General features: G+C 35.8%; 1 long non-coding RNA gene across 1 annotated transcript in view; it reads left to right on the plus strand.

The window, feature by feature from the left end:
• LOC149137593 (uncharacterized) overlaps nucleotides 1–18919 on the plus strand; it is a 30923-nt gene extending 12004 nt beyond the window's left edge. The window contains exon 2 of the long non-coding RNA XR_016238770.1: nucleotides 18171–18919. This is a non-coding gene — a long non-coding RNA (uncharacterized LOC149137593). The remainder of the gene's footprint in view (nucleotides 1–18170) is intronic.
• Nucleotides 18920–25598: the final 6679 nt, after the last annotated feature.

Below are 25598 nucleotides of genomic sequence, written 5' to 3' on the forward strand. Positions count from 1 at the left end.
GATCTATTTCAATATTAAAGAGAAATATGTATTAATGAAAGTTTCGGGCGCGTCCATGCTTTCCAGAATATTATTTCCCACTAAACTGAAATGATTTCTACTGGGAAAATGAAAACATACCAAGAACTTAGTCCTGAAAAATGAAAGCTTACCGCATACAAAAAGAGACTCAAATATACATACTTATATACATACACATCAACGGCACAATGCATTTACAAGTGTATATATATATACAGGTTTGTATTTGATTGTGCACAGCTGAAACGGTTTATTTATATATATGAATGTAGGCGCAGGCGCGCGCTTGTGTGATTTAAAGTACTAGCATGATGAATTGTTATAATAGAAAATAAAAATCAAAATTCTAATTATGATTTCTCACATTGGCACAACGCCTATAATTTTAATTACAAACACATTTGTGAATCACGTGATAAAAATATTGATTTTTACTGTTACCTTCTATTCATTTAAAAAACGGCATGATGTGAAAAAAATAGTACTTATAACCATAAAGTGTGCGGAGCCAGTCCGACAGTGTAGGTGGTAAATTGCTGGTAAGTTTTAGCCTACAGTGTAGGTTCGATTCCTGTCTGTAAGTTGCTTGCTTTATTTTCAATGTCCTCAAAAACACGGCTTGAAGGTCACAAATTTCATACAGCATCGCCTTGAATCAATAAATACGTAATAGCAGTTTTTGGATACCTCTGATCACAAAACACCTCAATCAGTGGATCTATTTATCGCTTTATTGAGAGGGTGAATAAATATTAAACGAAAATCTATTGATTCTTTTACATGTCGATCACGTTTGTTCTATGGAATTTTGGTGAAAGAAATTAAATCGATGCCACTAAACGATAAAACTACGTGCAGTTTTCTGCCAATCTATGATTGTGTCAGTGACTTGACTTCTGATCAGCATAGGCATCCATCGATGACTGAGCAATCCTTTTGAATTATAGATGAAACCAATGAAACTCCAAACCATCTTCTGATCACACTCACATGGGGAGCTGAATAAAACATTGCAAAACTACGAAATACACGTTATTTCATTTATGTTATCTATTTATTTTATTTTTGTTTATTTCTTATCATTCGTTCTGATGCTGTTTACAATGTTGTATCCGTTCTATTAAGTGGCATCTTTCTATCTTTACAGCTTTCACCATTCTGGCGTATAAGATTGATATCAAAACTGTTTAGGTCGATAACGTCTTAGTTATATGTTACGCTGTCATATCATACTGGACGTTTAGTGTTTGAGAATATTTCGACAAGCAATAGGCTTTAATCATCTCACACATCTAGATTATTTCAAACCGAAGCCTTGTAAATAGGAAAAGAGGAAGAGCTGTGTAGACAATATTCTTTCTAATTTTAGCACAAGGTCAGCAATTTTGAGGGGATGGTAAGTAGATTACATTCACTCTGGTGTTCAACTAGTATTTATTTTATCGACCTTGAAGGGATGAAAAGGCAAAGTTGACTTCGGTGGCATTTGAAATCAGAACGAAAAGACGAGCGAAGTGCCGCTAAGCATTTTGCCCGTTGTGCAAACGATTCTGCTGGCTCGCAACCCCTATGGGTGGGAAATATACTGCATCAACAACAGAGTATTATGAGTTCATAAGTTATTTACAAGTATATCAGCGAAGTTTGGCCAATCAAGTTAAGAATAATTCTTACCGAACTTTTCTATGAAAGTAACCTAGGATATAAAAAAGGGGGGCTATCTATAATCAAATTAGAATATTTCAAGAAAAGTCATGCATCGCGTTTCCAAACACCTAGATTGAAGATTAGGCTAACATTTCAAACAACTGCTGGACAGATTAGATTTGTCAGTTTTTTAAAATTAAAATTTTAGTTCTCTGGAACCACATACCCACTGTATAAGTACTCAACAAGCCCTTGTACTTACGGCATAATCTTCAATCGGACTCTTCTTTACATAATTTATGATAAGCCTGATCTTCGCGTCATACGAACGGTCAATTATACAGGCTGCTATACAATTTTTGACTACTCGATTTCACACGCTAATTTCTTGGTAGATGACAGTTTTTCAAGATGACATGCAAGTTGATCAAACCTAGTATCACATGATTGAGAAAATAACTTGTTAATTACTCCGTCATGCGTCAAATATTGTCAAAACTATAATATTTCTGCAAGGCCATAAATTCCTCTGAGTAGAATTTTTAAGCGATTTTTTTAAACTGAAGCGCTTCGTGTTTTTCTCTTTATTATCAATGATGTTGGATGATGTTTCTAGCTTCAGAAATAAAATAGATAACTGCATTTCACGTTTCAGGTAGTGTTGAGAATGTTAATTTTTTTTCTAATAAAAATATTTTTAATAGCTAATTAAAATTTTATGGTAAATAATATTTTTGAGATTAATTTATTTTGTTTGTTTTAGGGATTTCAAATGTAGGGGAAACATAACATTCTCCTTCTACAAGAAGAGAGTACACATATCCACTTCACTTTTATACTCTCTCATGCAAGGAGAGAGAAAGAGGGGGGAGGGGGAGAGGGGGGAGAAAGATGTATAAACTCACACACATCCTGGTACGCATGCAGAAAGGCATAAATTATATATTCGTACGTGCATAACTGTATAAATAAATGTAGAAACATATAAATACGTAAATGACCAGCGGATATTTTGCCGTGAATTTAGTGCAACAAAGTCCGTCCAGCTTTCAATTCTAGTAAGAACTGATTCTTCATAGTATAATGTATGCTCCTTGTGTGTTCGAAGGTTTCGATCTTCGATTGACTAATTAATTTTGAATTACAATCTAGAAAATGTTACAAATTCCATTTTCTTTTCTTTTACTGAGCCTGGATTGATGAACCTTGTGAATGAGAAATCAGCAGTGTTTTGTATACTGATTTCAATTTTTGGCATAAGGCCAACAATTTCGGGTGATGTGTAAATTGATAACATCGTCCCTAGTGTTCAATTGGTATTTATTTTATCGACCTCGAATGGATGAAAGTCAAAGCTGACCTCTGCGGAATTTGAACTGAAAACGTAAAAACGAACGAAACGCTGCTAAGTATGCGTGCTAACGATTCTACCTACGCACCACTTTAGTATCTTTTTGTATATTAGTAACATATTCCAATCGTTTAGAGGAAAAGAAACGGAGAGCTGTAACATTGTTGTCTTTCAAACTTAAATAAGAAGTCATACAACAAGAACGAATTAATGTAGGGTAGAAATCAATAGCAACATTGATATTGTAGCTTGCGAAAGAGGAACAGATTTGAAGATAAACATCAGCGTTTATAGTTACAGTAATAAGTGTAGTTACGTGTCAAAATCAAACCGGCATCAATCGTCGTAGCAGCAGAGACATTTTTAACTGAACTGCATTACTAACTGTACCGGAGGTGATGAGACACGACTAAGTTGAAATTCGATTGTTTGCTTAAATATTCTGTCGAAGGTCATAACCGATACTGTTTAGAGAACAATCTGCTCTTAAATATTGAATTAGTTTATTACACTTTTCTCGTTGTGGTTATCTTTTCTCAAATATTGAATTAATTTACGAGTTTCACTTTGTGTGCATGTAAACGTACACACACACACACACACACACACACACACACACAAACATCAGATATACATACATACATACATACATACACATACGCACACACACACACACACACACACACACACACACATATATATATATATACATACATATACATATATATACACACATATAATGCATATACTTATACTTAAATATATATACACACACATACAAATACACACGCGCACTCAAGCCGATTTGTATTGGGCTTTTTACTAATCGTTTCAATATTTGTGTTTTCCATCAGATATCGCAGTAAAATATGTGTTGTGTAAAGTTATTCACTTGTTTTTTTTGCGTATAACAAGAATTCTATACCCGAATGTGTCTTTCTTTAAGGAGGAAAGACACATGAAGCAAATTCCCTTCTGGAAATTTGGTTAATTCTATTTTCAATAGAGTATTCATGAAAGCTTACTTTCTGTCTTTGAGAATCACGGGGACTATAAACCCTATTGTACTCTTCTGTTTTTTAAAAAAGGTAGTGTACAATATGTAGTGTCTTTGCTATTTTTATCAAGTCGATTTGTAGCGTAAGTTCTCATATAAAGGCTCGCAGTTGTTGTCTAGCCTTAGGTTAACTATCATAAGAGACATTAATCTAGTCTTTTTTAAAAAATTACATTGTCATATAATAAGTATGTACATGTGTGTGTGTTTGTGTGTTTGTCCGTCTATACTATATTAGTGTGTTTATAAGTTATATTATGATATAACATATTTATGTTGGTAGACACACACACATACACACACACACCCATATACACACATATGTATGTATACTGAGTAATAGTTTAGCTTGTATTTTGACGTTAAATTTTCGTTGGGATGAAAGCTAGAGTAGCTCTTCGGAGATATTCAAAAAGAAAATAAAGAACAAAGGGGCTCCTTTATTTAAGAGAGACAACTCCCATTTGACAACAGCTCACGTTGCTGTAGTCATAACTCTGTGATGACAGATAACAGATGGAAGTTTCTACATGTCGAAGCAGGCAGGATATTAACGTCATTAGTCATTGACGCACTCCAGTTGGTGGTTCAAATTCATCAGTACTTAAGACACAGGGTGGTGAGAAGTGTTTACAATCTGATGTACAGTTATGGTCATCGAAGTAGAGATGACCTAGCGACAGCAGATTCTAGGTGAAAGTAACGTTGTCTTAGCTTCCTTAACAGGCAAGTAAGTACTAACTACTCCTATTAAAAAACACAACGGAAAATGTACTTCTCTTTTGATGCATTTGAAGGTATTGTATTTGATAGTCTCGCTACTCGCACAGTTATCACCCCATTTATTCCTGCTACTCGGTGATCCAACTAAAACACTATAGACATCTAAGCCAAGTACCACACACCGATGACTAAGTGACATTAGCATTTCACGTTGCCTTGTGTCTCTACCAGCCATCTGTGGTCGCTAAGTTATTATTACATCTACCGTATCCGAAAATCGGACAATAAACTCTCTCCTTTCTCTAATACAGAAGCCATTTTTCATTACACAATGCCTTGAGCACTGATGCGACTGACGCACCAAATACTATACATTTATGACTGAGTTACATTAATATTCCGCCTGCTTTAATATGTGGAGTGCATCCATCTATCTATGCAACAGCCGGTTGGATTAAGTTATCTTTGCAATAAAGAAGTTATTTTACTTTTCTTCACTTTGCTTGCAAATAACCGAAGTGCTCGATTTGCTTTCACGTTTAAGAAACTTAATTAAGACCAGAAGCTAAGTCGACCTGTTAATAAATACAACTCCAACAATATGTATTGAGTGTTATTTCCGTACGCCTGTCACATTCTCGAATATAATATATAGACTAGCTTTTGAAGATATATATATATATATATATATATATATATATATATATATATATATATATATATATATATATATATATATATATATATATATGTATACATATATATATATACATATATATACACATATATATATACACATATGTATATACATATGTATGTACATATATACATGTACATATATATTTGTAAATATATATATACATATACATACATAAATACATGTATTTACTTACATAAATGTATATATGTATATGTGTGTGTGTGTGTGTGTGTGTGTATGTATGCGTGTATATATGTATGTAAGTAAGTAGGTATATATGTATCTATGTATCTGTGTATGTGTGTATACATATTCATGGAATAAAAAACATTGTGTTAAAAGACAATTTGAAGAAACAGGTGAAGGAAACGCAGGAATTGAAGAAGTACAATAAGCAAGGTATATAGAAGAAATGAAAAATGGAGGGAAAATAGCGGAGAAAAAGAAAATACGGTACTCACGGGTGTTTATCGAGAATGGATTGTGGTCCATTGACAGGATTGACTTCTGTGCGTATGATTATGCGACGACATTTTCTAAAGATTTCCTTTCTAGAGTTCAGATAGGTAATATGATTTCTGAAGATTTGTTGAAAACCTCTGAGAAAAAATATTCACATCTTGGTTCCATATATATATATATATATATATATATATAATTTTAGAGTGTCAAGTACTCTTCATTTGATTTAATATTCAATTTTACTGTCCTTCAAGCACTGCGAATGTCGTGTCGATGTATTGGCTTCTTGCTCGTTAGAATGGTTGTTAGATGAAAATTAGTTATAACATCTTTAACTAAATTGGCCATCTGCTATAACAATGTAACAAATTTCCCCTGCAGTTGATTTGATACGGCCCTGGTGATCACTGGCTCATTTCTTGCATTCATGCTGGAAAAAAGATGCACTTTATTGTCTTATATTTGTATGCATCGAGTTGTCAGGTCGCTCTCGAGTACTACTGGTTGCTCTTCAACGATACTGGTAACATGTAACCCAGAACAACCTTTTACTTGGTCGGGTCATCGAGAACTAAACTGGCAACACCACCAAGCTTGCTTTGTGAGGAGGGTAATTTGTTGGATACCCTAAGGGGCGAAAAATAAGAGGAACTGATGAGTTGTCAACGGCCATTCAACAATATGTGTGCGCGTGTGTGCGCGTGTGTGCGCGTGTGTGCGCGTGTGGGGTGGGTGGGTGTAGAATATATATATGTTGAATATTTTTAAACTTCTTTTTATATCTATATTTTTATAATCATTTTTAATTCTTATTTTTGTTCTTTATTATTTTTATTTTGTCTTATATCTATACACATATATATATAACGTGTTTTATATTTGTCTGGAGTAATCGGGTGGGAGTAGCACCACTGATGGGGGGACTGTCGCACACTTTTAGATATGATCCTCCCACTTCGGTCCCCAGTTGACTCTTAGCGCTCACTCAAGGCTTCTCGTAACTGTTTGCATGCAACAGCGGTCACACCACCGCATGCAACAGCGGCAACAGTTTCGATAGGCCGGTTAAACTAGGTGAGAGTAGCCGATGGGTCTGAAACCCTCGGTAAGTAAATCAAGGTTTACCAACCTTTGGCGTGCGAAGACTGGTTCCGGTGGACTGGGTGGACAAGTTCCAACGGCTAAGAAGGTGGTCCCAGCAGGCGTTGTGGAGCGCTTAGGGCAAAATAAGACCCGAAGACGTTCTGGTCATCCACTGCAGGAGGGAGGTTTCTACACGCAACTGTTCTCCCTGCCACTGGGTAAGGGTTTCTTTTGCCGAGAGAGTAGGATTTCCTACGTGCAAATACTCTTCCACTTTAATCAAGCTCTAGCACAGGTGACTGTGTATCCCAGCCCCAACATGCTACTGAAGTACTGCGGCAACGGGGAAATGGCGAAAGTGGCAGGTGGAGACAGCTCCAGGAATTCATAGTCACGAACCTGCACGTAGGCTGCCTGGGACTTTGGTCGTTCTTCTTCGAACTCGAGACAGCGGAGAACTTCGACAGAATCTCAGGCGACTGCGCAGCTTTTTTAGGAACGCACTGCTGATCCCAGGAATCGTGGGACATAGATAAAGCGGCCTAAAGAGAACCCGCCCTACACCATATTGCCAGTTTACCGTGGCTGGCAGACTTAATCCACTTGCAATAAATTCCAACTGATCATCGGGTCGTGAAACATAGGAACCCTTCTAGATCGTGACAATGCTTCAAGACCCCAGAGGACAGCCCTTGAAGCCAACATGTCGAGGCACAACATCGACATCACTGCTTTAAATGAAACCAGACTGGATACAACTTTTTCTGGAAAGGAAAGACCCAGAACAGAGACTGCGTCCACAGGATTGGACGTGCAACCAAGATCAAACTCCATAAAAAGATCCCTGATCTCCCCGACTGGGGTGAATGAAAGGCGGATGAAGATCCGCCTCTCCATCAGCAACAGACGGCTTGTCACTATCATCAACGCCTTCACTCTCACCATGACATCCACTCAACTATGTAGGGTGAGCTGAAGGAATGCACAAAGCAACGAGGAAGATACAAGTTGAGTAATAAGGACACCCTATAGGGCAACCTAAAGTGGTGTGGAATCAAACATCGCAAACTTGAGACTGCAGTCAGAAACAGCGCTACCTGGAGGTCAACCACCTACACTGCTGTAGCTGTCTTTGGAGAGGATAGACAGCACATACACAGCAACGCCTCGCAACAGCAAGGGACAGATGTCACCAGGCCGCAGCATCCTCAGTCCCGACCACAGTCTAGTAGTGTCCAACCTGCTGGTGCCTGTGTGCTTCCGGCTTTGAGCTGCGCAGCCACATGCGTCCCACCGTTGACTGCTGAGACCACAGAGTTCGTCTTCAACAGAGATCGGTGGACTACCAAGCAAGCAAGCAAGCAAGCAAGCATCGAGTTGTGACCTGCTTATCAGTAATTGTTATAATTAAAATAAAATATTTTTCTTTTCAACCAAAATACGTTCTCCCATTGTGTTTTGGCTTACATTGCAATATATATAAACACACATATATATGTGTAAATGTGTACATATATATATATATATATATATATATATATATATATATATATATATATATATATATATATATATATAAACACACACACGCATATGCATATTACATATGTACACACATGCATGCACACGCACGCACCATTACACACACACATATATGCCGCGCTTTGACTATGGTCAACCGAGGATGCGCTTATATACAGCTATTGTTGAATCATATTAGTTCAATATTATGTATAATATATGTAACATTCATCAATTAACAGCTGATAATGATGCATAGAAACAATTATAATGGTTTGTTATAAAGCTTGCCCAATCCATCTTTTCGTTCAATCTATCTTTTGGGTCAATCAATCTTCGTTTTTTTTTATACTTTTCTGAGAATCGCGGAATTTTACATCCAGTGACAGGAGAAGTCTTACAGTATAATAACATTTGGTAGCCGATACTCGGAGAGAAGATTTGGGAAACACACTATGGGGTTATTATCCAGGTTATATTAGATCTGTGAGGGGGTATGTGTGTGTTGGGGGTATGTGTGTCTTTGTGTGTATGAGTGTGTGTGTCTGTGCATATAACTGTGCATGTGTTCGTATAGAGATATACAGATATAAAAGAGGATAATTAATGCATATAGTAGTTGAATTTATTTACTAATACATTCGATGCTGCTCCTTAGCTCACCAGAATCTGCAATGCAAGACATTTCCGAATCTGCAATGCAAGACATTTCCGAATCTGCAATGCAAGACATTTCCGAATCTGCAATGCAAGACATTTCCGAATCTGCAATGCAAGACATTTCCGAATCTGCAATGCAAGACATTTCCGAATCTGCAATGCAAGACATTTCCGAATCTGCAATGCAAGACATTTCCGAATCTGCAATGCAAGACATTTCCGAATCTGCAATGCAAGACATTTCCGAATCTGCAATGCAAGACATTTCCGAATCTGCAATGCAAGACATTTCCGAATCTGCAATGCAAGACATTTCCGAATCTGCAATGCAAGACATTTCCGAATCTGCAATGCAAGACATTTCCGAATCTGCAATGCAAGACATTTCCGAATCTGCAATGCAAGACATTTCCGAATCTGCAATGCAAGACATTTCCGAATCTGCAATGCAAGACATTTCCGAATCTGCAATGCAAGACATTTCCGAATCTGCAATGCAAGACATTTCCGAATCTGCAATGCAAGACATTTCCGAATCTGCAATGCAAGACATTTCCGAATCTGCAATGCAAGACATTTCCGAATCTGCAATGCAAGACATTTCCGAATCTGCAATGCAAGACATTTCCGAATCTGCAATGCAAGACATTTCCGAATCTGCAATGCAAGACATTTCCGAATCTGCAATGCAAGACATTTCCGAATCTGCAATGCAAGACATTTCCGAATCTGCAATGCAAGACATTTCCGAATCTGCAATGCAAGACATTTCCGAATCTGCAATGCAAGACATTTCCGAATCTGCAATGCAAGACATTTCCGAATCTGCAATGCAAGACATTTCCGAATCTGCAATGCAAGACATTTCCGAATCTGCAATGCAAGACATTTCCGAATCTGCAATGCAAGACATTTCCGAATCTGCAATGCAAGACATTTCCGAATCTGCAATGCAAGACATTTCCGAATCTGCAATGCAAGACATTTCCGAATCTGCAATGCAAGACATTTCCGAATCTGCAATGCAAGACATTTCCGAATCTGCAATGCAAGACATTTCCGAATCTGCAATGCAAGACATTTCCGAATCTGCAATGCAAGACATTTCCGAATCTGCAATGCAAGACATTTCCGAATCTGCAATGCAAGACATTTCCGAATCTGCAATGCAAGACATTTCCGAATCTGCAATGCAAGACATTTCCGAATCTGCAATGCAAGACATTTCCGAATCTGCAATGCAAGACATTTCCGAATCTGCAATGCAAGACATTTCCGAATCTGCAATGCAAGACATTTCCGAATCTGCAATGCAAGACATTTCCGAATCTGCAATGCAAGACATTTCCGAATCTGCAATGCAAGACATTTCCGAATCTGCAATGCAAGACATTTCCGAATCTGCAATGCAAGACATTTCCGAATCTGCAATGCAAGACATTTCCGAATCTGCAATGCAAGACATTTCCGAATCTGCAATGCAAGACATTTCCGAATCTGCAATGCAAGACATTTCCGAATCTGCAATGCAAGACATTTCCGAATCTGCAATGCAAGACATTTCCGAATCTGCAATGCAAGACATTTCCGAATCTGCAATGCAAGACATTTCCGAATCTGCAATGCAAGACATTTCCGAATCTGCAATGCAAGACATTTCCGAATCTGCAATGCAAGACATTTCCGAATCTGCAATGCAAGACATTTCCGAATCTGCAATGCAAGACATTTCCGAATCTGCAATGCAAGACATTTCCGAATCTGCAATGCAAGACATTTCCGAATCTGCAATGCAAGACATTTCCGAATCTGCAATGCAAGACATTTCCGAATCTGCAATGCAAGACATTTCCGAATCTGCAATGCAAGACATTTCCGAATCTGCAATGCAAGACATTTCCGAATCTGCAATGCAAGACATTTCCGAATCTGCAATGCAAGACATTTCCGAATCTGCAATGCAAGACATTTCCGAATCTGCAATGCAAGACATTTCCGAATCTGCAATGCAAGACATTTCCGAATCTGCAATGCAAGACATTTCCGAATCTGCAATGCAAGACATTTCCGAATCTGCAATGCAAGACATTTCCGAATCTGCAATGCAAGACATTTCCGAATCTGCAATGCAAGACATTTCCGAATCTGCAATGCAAGACATTTCCGAATCTGCAATGCAAGACATTTCCGAATCTGCAATGCAAGACATTTCCGAATCTGCAATGCAAGACATTTCCGAATCTGCAATGCAAGACATTTCCGAATCTGCAATGCAAGACATTTCCGAATCTGCAATGCAAGACATTTCCGAATCTGCAATGCAAGACATTTCCGAATCTGCAATGCAAGACATTTCCGAATCTGCAATGCAAGACATTTCCGAATCTGCAATGCAAGACATTTCCGAATCTGCAATGCAAGACATTTCCGAATCTGCAATGCAAGACATTTCCGAATCTGCAATGCAAGACATTTCCGAATCTGCAATGCAAGACATTTCCGAATCTGCAATGCAAGACATTTCCGAATCTGCAATGCAAGACATTTCCGAATCTGCAATGCAAGACATTTCCCAAGTTTAAAATAAGACATTGATTTCGCTATCTATTTACCAATGATGGGATTATGCATCTTTGTTAGAAACCAGCTCCTTCTTCAGAGAAAGAATTTAAACGTTTAAAAACAAAAGAGAAACATACGTACATACATGCATGCATCCATCCATACATACATACAAACATACCTGCATATATACAAACACACGTACATACACACATATACACACACATACATGTACATACATGCATACATACATACATACATACATACATACACGCATATGGGATATGTAACAAACTGCCTAAATACCAATCTTGAGGAATTAGGCTTCTCAAAACCGGAAAGGAGAAAGCTGATCCGAAGACTACAGATCCTATTCATTCTTGGAACTGTAAAAAGCTATAAAACTTTCCAGAAGTTTATCATTTAAGTATACATGAGCATGTGTAGATATGCATCTGACGACATACACAAAACAAAACATACAAATCTGCATATATACATGCATACATGCACGCATACATACATACATACATACATACATACATACATACATACATACATACATACATACATGATGGCCGTCCACTCGTCACCGAAGAAGACCATTGCCGAACTTCAGGAACATTGCGCGCTCTAGGACTAACTTATATTTTGCATGTGCGGCTCCATTGGTGGCTAATGAGCCCTGCCCTTGACAAGCATACACTACTGCAAACATTGCAGACCAAGCTTTCCCCCATTCACTATAGGAGCCTTGCGCTTTCGCGCAACTCGCTTGAGTTCTTCATGCTGGATACGTGCTCTCTCAAAAGTGTTGATCCCCTCCTTAGCCTGCTTCCTCTATCTGTGGTGATGACAGGCATTGTTCTCCCAGTCAGTGTCCTGCATATCACAGGCCTTTAATGAGGACTTGACACAGTCCTTAAATCGCAGCCTTGGTTTCTGCCGGAGTCTCCTTCCATTCACAAGTTCTCCATATAGCATCTGCTTAGGAATCCTGCTATCTTTCATTCTAATAAGGTGTCCAGTTCAACATAACCGTTGCTTGTGCACCATTGCCTCAATACTCAAGATATTAGCTGTCCTCAGGACCTGTGTGTCTGGAAGTTTTGAGGTCCAGCCAACATTGAGAATGTATCTGAGACATACATACATGCATACATACATACATACATACATACATACATACATACATACATACATATGCATGGTTAAGTTCGTTCATCTGAATGTGAGATCTATTTTGTTATCCGAAGACGAACCCACGTATGATGAAAAAGCATACCGCACTTTATTGCCAGCCAGATAGGATAACGTATTCTAAATCAGCGTTACTCGATGTTACTGTTCCCAGCTGCGGAAGGATTTGTGTAGTTTTCTGTTTGTTTTACTATGATTTCGTATTTTTCATTTCTTTTTACTTTGCAATTCAAACCGCATTTTGTTTTATTTCTGAACTTTTATTCTCAATATATTGTTTTAAAAAGTTCTTCTACAAATAAATAGGTAGTTAAACATGTACGTTATTGCTTTTTGAGAAGGCGTGAAATTGAATGAATTCGAATGTAGCATACCTGCACCATACATGTACACACACGCACACACACACGTATGTATATAATATATATATATATATATATATGCGAGTGTATGTATGTATGTATGCATGTGTGTGTGTATGTGTGTGTGCTTGCGTGCGTGTATGTGTGTGTATGTGCATGATGGCTGCAGTTTAGAAATAATATTGACTGTGGTCGAATGAAACAAAATTTTCTTTGCGTTTTCAATTGTTGTTTGGAAGCCCGAATACATGCACACGCACGCACACACGAATACATACATAATCCATACATAATACATAATTCATATGTATAATATTTACATATAATATATGCATATATACATATATGTATGTATATATATATATATATATATACATAATAATATATAATTATATATATATATATATAGGACGTTATCTTCAACTTGTTTCTCTCGAGGTTTTGCAAGAGAATGAACTTCGCGATAGACAATATATATATATATATATATATATATATATATATATATATATATATATATATATATATATATATATATATATATATATATATATATATATATATATATATATATATATATATATATATATATATACATATATATATGTAAAGTAATGATTTTTTGCCAACTTAATGTGGCAGTCTCCTTGTGGGGCGAATGCTACTGTTGTTTATTCCCAGGAGACATCGTCATTTTGGGATTTTGTTTGCAAGATTCTTAATATGAGTTCGTGTGTTGAAACTTATTTTGTTGTGTCTAGGGACAGTCATTCTCCTTTTTTTTTGTATGCTGTATTATTTAACACACTCAGCGATTCAGTTTCCATTCATTTAGTTCTTTATTTCTTCTAAAAGTATCCTTGCGTCTTGCAACCTTTTCAATAGTCGTTGGCTCTGTCCGTTCCCTGAACGGCGTTCTTTTTGTTTGTTTGTGCGCATGCGTGTGGGTTTACACATCCGTGTGCATACACATATGTATATAAGCAGGTATGTACGTGTATGCATGTATGCGTATGTGTGTGTATGCATATATATATATATATATATATATATATATATATACATATATGTGTGTGTGTAGTGTGCGTGTACTTTTGTCTGTATGTATTCTGCATATCCATGTGTTTGTGTGTTCGTCTTTGTTTTTATGTGTTTGTGATTGCATGTGTGCGTGCTTGCGCGCACGCGTGTGTATGTGTGTTTGTGCTTGAGTGTGTGTACCTCTGTCTCCTTGTTTGTGCATGTCTGAGTGTGTCTGTGTATGGGTTTTTGTGACTATGTACGTGCGTCTGACATGTATGATGTGTGTGTCTCCATAGGTGACCTTGTGTAAGTGTGTGCATGTGTGTATACGGTCATGGGTTTCAGTCTTCATTTGCGTATGTATATGGGCATGTGTGCTGCTTGTCTGTTCATATATATATATATATATATATATATACATATGTATATATATATATATATATATATATATATATATATATATATATATATATATATATATATATATATATATATATATATATATAAACAAATAGTAAATGAGTGTATGCATATATACGTACAGGTATGTGCATACCGACATCCACCTGTATGTATAGGTGCATATCTGGGTACAGGACATTGCAAACAAACGTAGACGAGAACACACGAGCCACATAGAGAACATTCTACTTCATCAGCTACCCACGTTTTAACACCGGCGTTTCGACGAGCTTCGGGCAGGACGCATCGTTAAAACGGCTCGTCCCATGGATCGCAGATTAAATTTGTATACGCAAATTAAATCTAGCCATGGAGGAATGTAGTGGCGGACAAAAAACAAGACAGGAAAACGAACAGAAAAGGCTTTACGGCCAGACGAGAAAAATTATGTGTGTATGAACGCGATGAGGCACGGAACCGAGAGAGACAAAGTGGTGGCGTGCGTTGCTTGGCGAAAGCCAAGGAAGGAAAGGATTAATGACCGGAAGCATGTGACCATGCCGGTGTATATATATATATATATATATATACATATGTATATATATAAGCCGTCGGTATAGGGATATGGCTACCTACTACGTATATTTCCTATTTAGTACTGGGGATGTTTCATTTATGAGGACATACTGCTGTATCTGTCTGAGAGTTGGGTCCTTCGGGTGGTTGAATAAAATGTGGATGTTAAGTTGACCCAGGCTGCCTCCATGTTGGTCTTTGTCATGTTGGTAGAGTGTGGCGGACTGTTAATTGTCGTCATATTGTCTCAAATGTCCACTTAGTGTTTCTACAATGCTCCTAGATGTCTCACCTATGTATATCCTGTTCTTGTCTATAAAAGCATCTTCTATGCACCTTATACACACATGCACACTTCACACAAGGACACATATGGTGACAAATATCCATACATAACAGACGCACATAGTAAAAAGAAACCATACACAGACACATTCAGATTTGCACATATGAGGAGGAAGAGGTACACTACACACATGCAAATACACGAACACACAAACTACAAACACATGAATATGCAGAATATATATGCGCATACAAGCGTATACATATATATATGCATACTTATATGCATACACATACATACACAAATGCATGCATACACACATATGCATGCATACACATACATACACACATGCATACATATGTGTATGTGCACACACAGTGATCCACACACATGCGCACAAACAAACAAAAAGAACGAAGCTCAGAAAGCAGAGTCAACCACTATTGAGAAGGTTGCAAGACGCAACGAATATTTTAGAAAAAATAAAGAAGTAAATGGATGGAAACTGAATCGCTGAGTGTGTTAAATAATAAGGTACTAAAAGAGAATTACTCTCCCTAGACACAACTATATATATATATATATATATATATATATATATATATATATATATATATATATATATATATTTGTGGGGTGAGGAGAACTAAGTCAGACTATTTTAAATGTAAAAATCCATTGCATATACATGCATACATATATGTATGTATATGATTGACCGTTGACTGAACACTATTCAATTTTTTTTCTCCGTGTTTTTCTCCTTGTCTCCGTATTCTTTCTGTTGAAGAGCGTAGCTCGAAACGTCAAAGACTTTCCGTATTCCCGAGCGTCATACTAATATATCCTTTTGTTATTTACACCACCTGTCCTCGTCTGTTGTTATTATTTGTATATTCTCCCATATATATATATATATATATATATATATATATATATATATATATATATATATATATATATATATATATATATATATATATATATATATATATATATATATATATATATATATATGTGTGTGTGTGTGTGTGTATGTGTGCGTGTGTGTGTAAACAGTAATGATAGTAAATAGTAATAATATGTTTCGAATGGTATTTGAGTGCCATTCAAAACATATTATTACTATTTACTATCATTAGTTTACAAACAATACACAATGCTTCAAGCGAACTACAATACTCTCATATATATATATATATATATATATATATATATATATATATATATATATATATATATATATACGTACATACATACATACATACATACATACATACATACATGCATACATACATGCATACATACATACACACATATATACAATTATATTATGCTTTACATCAGATAACTTATGCTGTGCTTATAATCGTGCATTTTGGGGGCTTCGGAAAATATTTGGGGTAATGAAGTCACATGTTCCAACTAGATTTTTGTGTTTTTGAATTTATGTCCTCGATTCTAGAAACGCCTAGTCTTTCGTAAATCTCAATAAATCTCATTCACGTGTATAGTTTTGCTACATGCATAATGGCGTCACTTTGGCAAAACAATCTGCAGAGACTAACAATGCGTCACATTATCCAGCATGTGAAATTTTGTGTATGCAATTATCATTAACTTATCTGCAATCAATATGTTGTGTATAACACAGAAAAGTTGTACAAGAACTTTACATACCTTTACATAGTAAAAATACAACAAAACTGACAACTAAAGAAAAATCAACTATCAATTATAGTCAGGTTCAGTTATTCGCAAATAAATTAAATACACATGGCTAATCCTTAAATAACAAACACTGTGTTGCTTTTTTTAAACTTTTCTAACAACGTAAATTGAAACTGAAATGTCTCCAATGTGAATTCTAAACCAATTTACCATTTCTAATTTCTATTAACTTTTTTCATGCATTTTTAATTCGCAAATTAGCATGTCTATAGAGACAATATTATGACAGGAAAAATAAGAATGTCACTTACATTTACAATTTCCGATAGTAACCTAAGATAACAAAAATACTTCTCAATAATAATCGAAAGAGCTTTACTACAGAGGAATCTATGAGAAAATTTATCATAAATTTATTATCTGATACATCAATATACTTTCGTTCGTTTCTACGTCTTGAACGAAATATGTAGCTGCGAACGATAGCTAATTAATTCTAAAGATTAATTTTGATAGTCCGCACAGTTTCGGAAACACGCGTAACATAATGTACATCTTGATAGAATAATCGTCAAGTCAAAAGCATTTCAGTCATAATCACCCCAACATTTTGTATCTGTAAATGTCTTCTTACATTATTGTATTGTTACTTATTCAAATAAAAGTAGGTGCGACAAAAGCTTTACAGTTTAAGAACATAATGCGTATTATGTAAGAGGTTTTCCGATATGCAGCTTGTCCACAAAAACACTCCCTGATTTCACGTTGTTATGATATTTAAACTAATTCAAATATATTGATAAACATGTTGTGAACCGATTCTCGAACAACAGTTATCTCCTTTTTTTTCTTTTTTTTTTCAGATTATTAGACATCTTTGATCTGAAAACCACAAGGATAGAAGGAAATCTAAAAACGACCACCACCACAGCAACACAGCTGATGTGTACTCGAATTTGCAAAATTAAACAGTGTTGTGGCCGTGCAACGTGCTTTCAGACTCAAGTATTATACTATTACACTTACATCCAAGTCCACTCGGAAATGGTACCATGATTTTAATCAGTAAGGGTGTATCTGTGATAAGAGAAAGGGACATTCTGGCGGAGAACCACTCTACATAAACAGTAGATACGTTTCCTGCAATACAGACAGATTTCTTTAAGTAAGCACATAGAGAGATGTGCAGGTAACATCAAACCAAGTATCACAGTTCTCCCCTTCTACGAATGCAAGGATACAATTTCTATGCAAGAACGTTTAAGTAAAGAAAACTCATTCATCGAAAAATAAAGAACACGCCTAATTATGCACGTATAACCAACTTTGATCTCTGTGCATATTTTAATTCACAATTAGATACCTATCACTGTACATATTCCACCGCACTACTCTAGCTTTTTAATTTTTGTGTATATATTATCCGCCTCCAACCGAAAGATGAACAATTATCTCCCCTGTCCACAATAATAACGATCACTAATTACCTCCCCATAGATTTTTCTACTTGTTCAATTTCATTCATAAACTCCACAAAAAAACATGGACAAAAACTTTTTCTTAAGAAAATACGTAATTAAAATAATTTTAATGTCAAGATTAACAAAAGCGAAACCGGTCGACAAACAATGTAAAACATATTTTAAAATATATTAGAACTATGTAAAGTGTGTGCGTTTTCCTCCTTTCATTTTATATATATATATATATATATATATATATATATATATATACACACACATACACACACACACACATATATATATATATATATATATATATATATATATATATATATATATATATATATATATATATATATATATATATATATATGTGTGTGTGTGTGTATTAGACAAAATGAAATAGAGCCAAGCCTGTGAGTAGTTTTTAGGATATTTATAAGGAAAAATATATAGATATAGTTTTACAGCTGTTTCTGGAATATTATGGATATCCTTTCATCAGACACAATGGGAAATGGTTGAATAGAGGTAAATATTTGAGTTCGAAATAAGGAATTATTATGGAAACGGAGGAGATGGGAATATAGAGGGAAGTAATAAAATGAAAGTAGAAATAAAATATAAAATATATAAATATGATGTAGCTGCAGTTCCATTATTCGAGGAAAGTGGTGTGTAGGAGTGGGAAAAAAGTTTCCTGTACATGGTAAGTAAGCTCAGATAGTAGGTCATGTTTTGTCATTTCAAAGGATTGAGCCGTGGATTCTGTGTTGCTCATTCGAAAGTGTATTGTAGTGTGAAGGAAAATCTGAGAATGTATTGGTAGCATTACTCAAGTGGCGGAGGGAGAGATGTGGATGATTAGAATGAAGAGGTAGGTCAAAATGAAAATAGGAATAGAAAATGAGAGGAAGTAAGGTAGAAAAAAGAAAAAAGAGAGAGCAAAAAGTGAAAAGCGTGAAAAAACTGAAGACAGGTTGAAAGAAGTGAGAAAAGGAGTTTTTATTGGTGGTTAAGATAATGTGAGGAGAGGAGGGGAGAGGAGTGCGGTAGGGATAGGAAGAGATGAGAAGGTAAGGAGTGAATAAGTGTGAGTTATATGAGTAGGGGTTATAAGATAGAGCTGCATTAAGGGATGGGAAGAGAAAAGGTATACGTGGGGTGATACCAAAATGAATAGTAGTTTTTGTAATAAAATTGAAAGTGGAGGGAAGAATACAAGGACCTCAAATTTCTATAAATAGACGTATGTGATTGTATAGGTTACTGTGATAGCTAGAAATCAGGGAGGAGGAAAGAAGGCATAATGGCATACGTACGCGCACACACATGTACATTTACATGTGAGCTTATGCATACATATATATACACACACACACATATATACATATATATACATACGAAAATACATGCACATACACACATTTTGTATATACATATGCACGTACATATACATACACACATACATACACATATATGTGTGTATATATACATATATATATATATATATATATATATATATATATATATATATGAATACATATACCCACATACATATGCATACACAAATATACATGCACACACATTTATACACACACATGTATCCGCTTGCATGTCTTGCATGTCTATATATGTAGTATTAAACGATTGAGATATGTACATACACACATCACTCATACACACACACATTAATATATGTGTGCTTGTGTGTGTGTGTGTGTGTGTGTGTGTGTGTGTGTGTGTGTGTGTGTAATTGTGTGCATCTTCCTGCGGTATTTGTCACGAGATAGATTCTCTTATAGTCTCATAGTGTTTAAATACACAATATATATCAGCAGCAGACAAAACTCGTCCTGCAGCGGTGTTGGCATTAATAAATACTTGTCATTTCTGACACTTTTGGCTTTTTTTTTTTTTTTTTCCAATATCAAATAACTTCTGGCTACATCATTCTAACCCAAAATCAGCTGCTACTGATAAATCAATGTTGTCGCAATTAGGGGGCAAGTTAATAAAAAATGTATATATATATATATATATATATATATATATATATATATATATATATATATATATATATATATATATATATATACATAAATATATATATATGCATATATATATATATATACATATATATATATATATATATATATATATATATATATGTGTGTGTGTGTGTGTGTGTGTGTATGTATATATATATATATATATATATATATATATATATATATATATATATATATATATATATATATATATATATATATATATCTGTATATACAGAGAGGGCAAGATGGGTGTGTGTACGTCAATGTAATTTATGCACGTCCACAAATTAGCACGGATGTCGCTCCAAATTTAGGGGGACATTCGTCATGACCCTAGCTGCATTTTCAACTTATTTTTCCCAGAGGCACCAGCGAATAGCAGTAAAAATTAATTTTCAACCAAAATTTTAACAATTTTCAAGTCGGAGAAAACGACGATTGTTTACAACAGGAGTTAAGTCCCGTTCTAGCGACGAGTAAGTTTTTTATCCATCAATGAAAAAAGTGTTTTGTTGATATACGGGCAACACACACGCACACATACGAAGATGTATACAAAAAATATGTCTGAAGTTGGTGTACGTACGTGCGTGTGTGTGCGCGTGTGTGTTGCCCACATATATATATATATATATATATATATATATATATATATATATATATACATACATATACTTAAGATTAAGACTTAGTTGTGATCTGAACATAACCGCCTCTGACACAGAGAATCGGGAGCCCTTTTGCGCATTCTATTTTCCTTGCTGGAAGGGTTCAGTACACATGGGCAAAGAGGAGTTAGATGATGGGGGTGGTGCTTTCAAAAGGCTGGCATGTGTAACCTGATCACCTCTGCCCATCAAACTCCTAACCCATGCCCTCCAGTCGCGACACTGATTCTGCCCAAATTTGATGTTGATGTTACTTAGTTTGGTTTGAAATAAAGAACTTGATTAGCTTAATAATCCTAACTTAATCCCGGGAAAAACCGGACTATACTGCTAGTATATATATATATATATATATATATGAGAGAGAGAGATTGACAGAGAGACATGGGTAGACAGACAGTCAGTCGGACGGACAACTAGACAGGCAAACAGACAGACAGACGGACTGATAGATAGATAGATAGATAGATAGATAGATAGATAGATAGATAGATAGATAGATAGATAGATAGATAGATATGTATGTATTTTGTAGGTATATACCTTTGTGAGTTGCTTTTCTGTTCAGGGTTGGAAGGAATATATATTGAACAGAATTATTCTTAAGTTTAGTCGACACAATGTGTTATACCTTCTTCATACGTTTCAGTCTGATTTCGATGGTGGACGAGAATCAGTTACAGGATATATTCTGGGGTACAGATGTCTCGGCCTGCACCAACGACTCACTCTCCAGGTCTCGAAAGATACTCCATATTGCGAAATCTAGAACTTTCTCAAGAAAATGAGCGACTCTACAACTTGGTGCCGGTTTATCTAAAAATGAGTACACCTTGTAGCTGCGAAAGATTAGCGCAAGATCTAATGCCTCAGATATTCTGGTCTCCTTGATGATATCGTTGATGAAGTTGCATTTGTTCTTGGAGATCTTTAACAGCTTCTTGTTATTTTGTTTGGCATGCTATTAGTGGTTAGGCATGCTTTTGTTGCTGTTGCTCTTCCTGAAAGTGTAGTTTATTGGACTCTGTACTTTGAGAATAGGCAAGTTTTGGGTCATTATTCAATCTTCCCTTCAAAATTATCTCTCACTTTACGATCTTTTTTCTGGTTGCTAAAGGCTTAATCGCTTTTTAAATTTGTAGTTTGCCTAACAGAAATATTTTCAAAAGGTTTCTCGTAAAGAGGCAAGAAATGAAAGATATAATTCGCCCGCTGGACTATTCTTTAACTTAACAGGAAGTTAAATATCAGTATTAACAAAGTAAATTTGACTAAATATGCTAGTAAACAAAACGTTACGGAGAACACTCGAACATCTCGTTGATACAGTGAATAGCAAATAATAACAGTAACAACGACAACAACAACAACAACAATAATAATAATAATAATTATTATTATTATTATTATTATTAAATAATAATAATAATAATTTGTACTGTACTTTGTATTGTACTTCATACCACTAACACTGATACTGAGGAAAGCAAAAGCTGGGTATGTATTCAAAAGCAGCCAACAAAAAGTCAACCATTTGTTATTCATGGACGATCTAAAACTTTATGGTAAAGATCAAGCCCAAGTCAGTCCCCTCGTTGACACGGTGTATACTTTCAGTGTTGATATCAGAATAGAGTTCGGACTGAGAAAGTGTGGTGTGTTAGTCTTGAAGAGAGGCAAAATCAAATGTATACACGGACTATCGATATCGTCGGGGGAGGTTATGAAGTAGATACAAGAGACGGGCTATAACTACTTGGGGATTTTGGAAATGGACAAATTGATGGAGACAGAAATGACAGAAAAATTTAAGGTGGAGTACTTGCACAGACTGAGACTGATCCTTAAGTCGAAATTAAACGGACGGAATAAGATTGAAGCTATCAACATTTGGGCAGTTTCACTACTAAGATATGGAGCAGGGGTAATCGCATGGACAGTAAAACGAAGTAAACAGCTTAGACAGAAAGACAAAGAAGTTGCTAACTAGATATGGGTCACTCCACCCAAATAGTGATACAGACAGACTATATGTACCAGGAAAAAGAGGGGGAAGAGGACATATTGGATGCGAACACAGCATTAGAACAGAAGAAAACAATATAGCATGGTATGTAAAAAGTGTCACAGAACCGCTATTACTAGCGGTAAGAAGTCCAGGCTTGTGTGGGATGAAAGATTGCAAAGATAAAGCACTATACAAGAAATTGAAAACGAATGAAACTGAAAATAGGTGGGTAAAGAAAAGAATGCATGGACAATTTCATAGGGATGTTGAAGATAAGACAGACAGAGAAAAAGATAGCTGTGGTGACTAAAAGTGATTTAAAACCGGAAACGGAGGCTCTAATCTGTGCTGCCAAAGAGCAAGCTCTAAAAACAAACTACATAAAATACAGAGTAGACGACAGAGCAGAAAGTGATAAGTGCAGAATCTGTGAATAAAATGGTCAAACCGTATGGCATATTACCAACCAATACACGCCACTAGCCCAGAAGGAATATAAGAGACACCACGACAATATAGCAAGGCTTGTCCATTGGACACTTTGCAACAAGTATGAACTTGACAGAAAAAAATTGGCACAACCACAAACCCGAAGGCATCATCGAGAACGATAATGCAAAGCGCCTGTGTGATTTTATGATTCAGTGCGACCATGAGATAGAGAATAGGAAACCAGATAGTCTTAATTGAGAAAGAAAACAAACTATGCTGGATCATAGATATAGCATGCCCAGCTGGCAACAAGGTATGCGATAAGAAAGAAAGAAAAGTCGATAGGTATGAGAGGTTAGCTTGGGAGGTAAAGCAGTTGTGGTCGCTGAAAAAGGTTGTAGTAGTAGCAATAATTGTTGGAGCCCTGGGAACAGTGAGTAAAAATTTCGAGAAGTACATGGTAGAAATAGGGGCTGTAATAAGGGTGGATCACTTGCAGAAAACAGCACTGCTTGGAACCGCTCGAATACTCCGGAAGGTGCTCAGTTCACTGGTAATGAACAGCTGACACCGCAGTACATCTCCAGCGTTAGAAGCTGTGCAAAAACAATAATAATAATAATAATAATAATAATAATAATAATAATAATAATAATAATAATAATAATAATAATAACCATGATAAAACGATGGCAAGAAAAGCCCCTACATGGTAAATACTGGGCTAAACTAAATGCGAAAGAAATAGACAGAGAAAAATCCCAGCAATGGCTGAGAAGCTCAGGACTCAAAGCAGAGACTGAAGGATTTTTAATTGCTGCACAAGACCAGAGCCTCCCCACTAGAAATTACCAAAAACACATAATGAAAAGAAATATAACAAGTAACTGTAGAATATGTGGAGATGGACAAGAAACAATAAATCATATTATCTCTGGCTGCCCAGTCCTGGCTAAGAAGGAATATATTCACAGACACGACAGAGCTGGGACCTATATACACTGGAAGCTATGCCAACACTATGGAATAACAACAGAAAAAAGATGGTATAAACACACGCCAGAAAAGGTCACAGAAAACGAGAAAGCAACCGTACTCTGGGATATGCCAATACACACAGATAGAGAAATTAAGGCAAATAGACCAGATATAGTTGTCAAAGATCATGAAGGAAAAAAATGCTTTCTAATTGATGTATCAATACCAGCAGATGACAACGTTTCTCGAAAAGAAATGGAAAAACTTTCAAAATACAAAGACCTGGAAATAGAGATAACTCGAATGTGGAGTCTAAAAACAGAAACAATTCCTATCATAGTAGGTGCCTTAGGTATAATAAAAAAATACTCAGACAAATACATAACAAAAATACCAGGACTTACAAATATATGTAACATACAGAAAATTGCACTACTGGGTACTGCACACATTCTACGCAAAACACTTTCAATACAGTAAACATAAAAGCACCACAACAAACCACAGCACATACCCAAGGCGCACAGAGCTGCGCTCGGTAGTGAAGTGAAAGCACGTTATAAAAATAAAACTACTGAACAATAATAATAATAATAATAAAGATGATGATGATGATGATGATGATGATGATGATGATGATGATGATGATGATGACAATAATAATGGAATACTTGAGGCAGTTGGAATT

The sequence above is a fragment of the Octopus bimaculoides genome, chromosome 1 (assembly GCF_046866305.1).
Source record: "Octopus bimaculoides isolate indiv1 chromosome 1, ASM4686630v1, whole genome shotgun sequence".
Classification (NCBI taxonomy): Eukaryota; Metazoa; Mollusca; class Cephalopoda; order Octopoda; family Octopodidae; genus Octopus; species Octopus bimaculoides.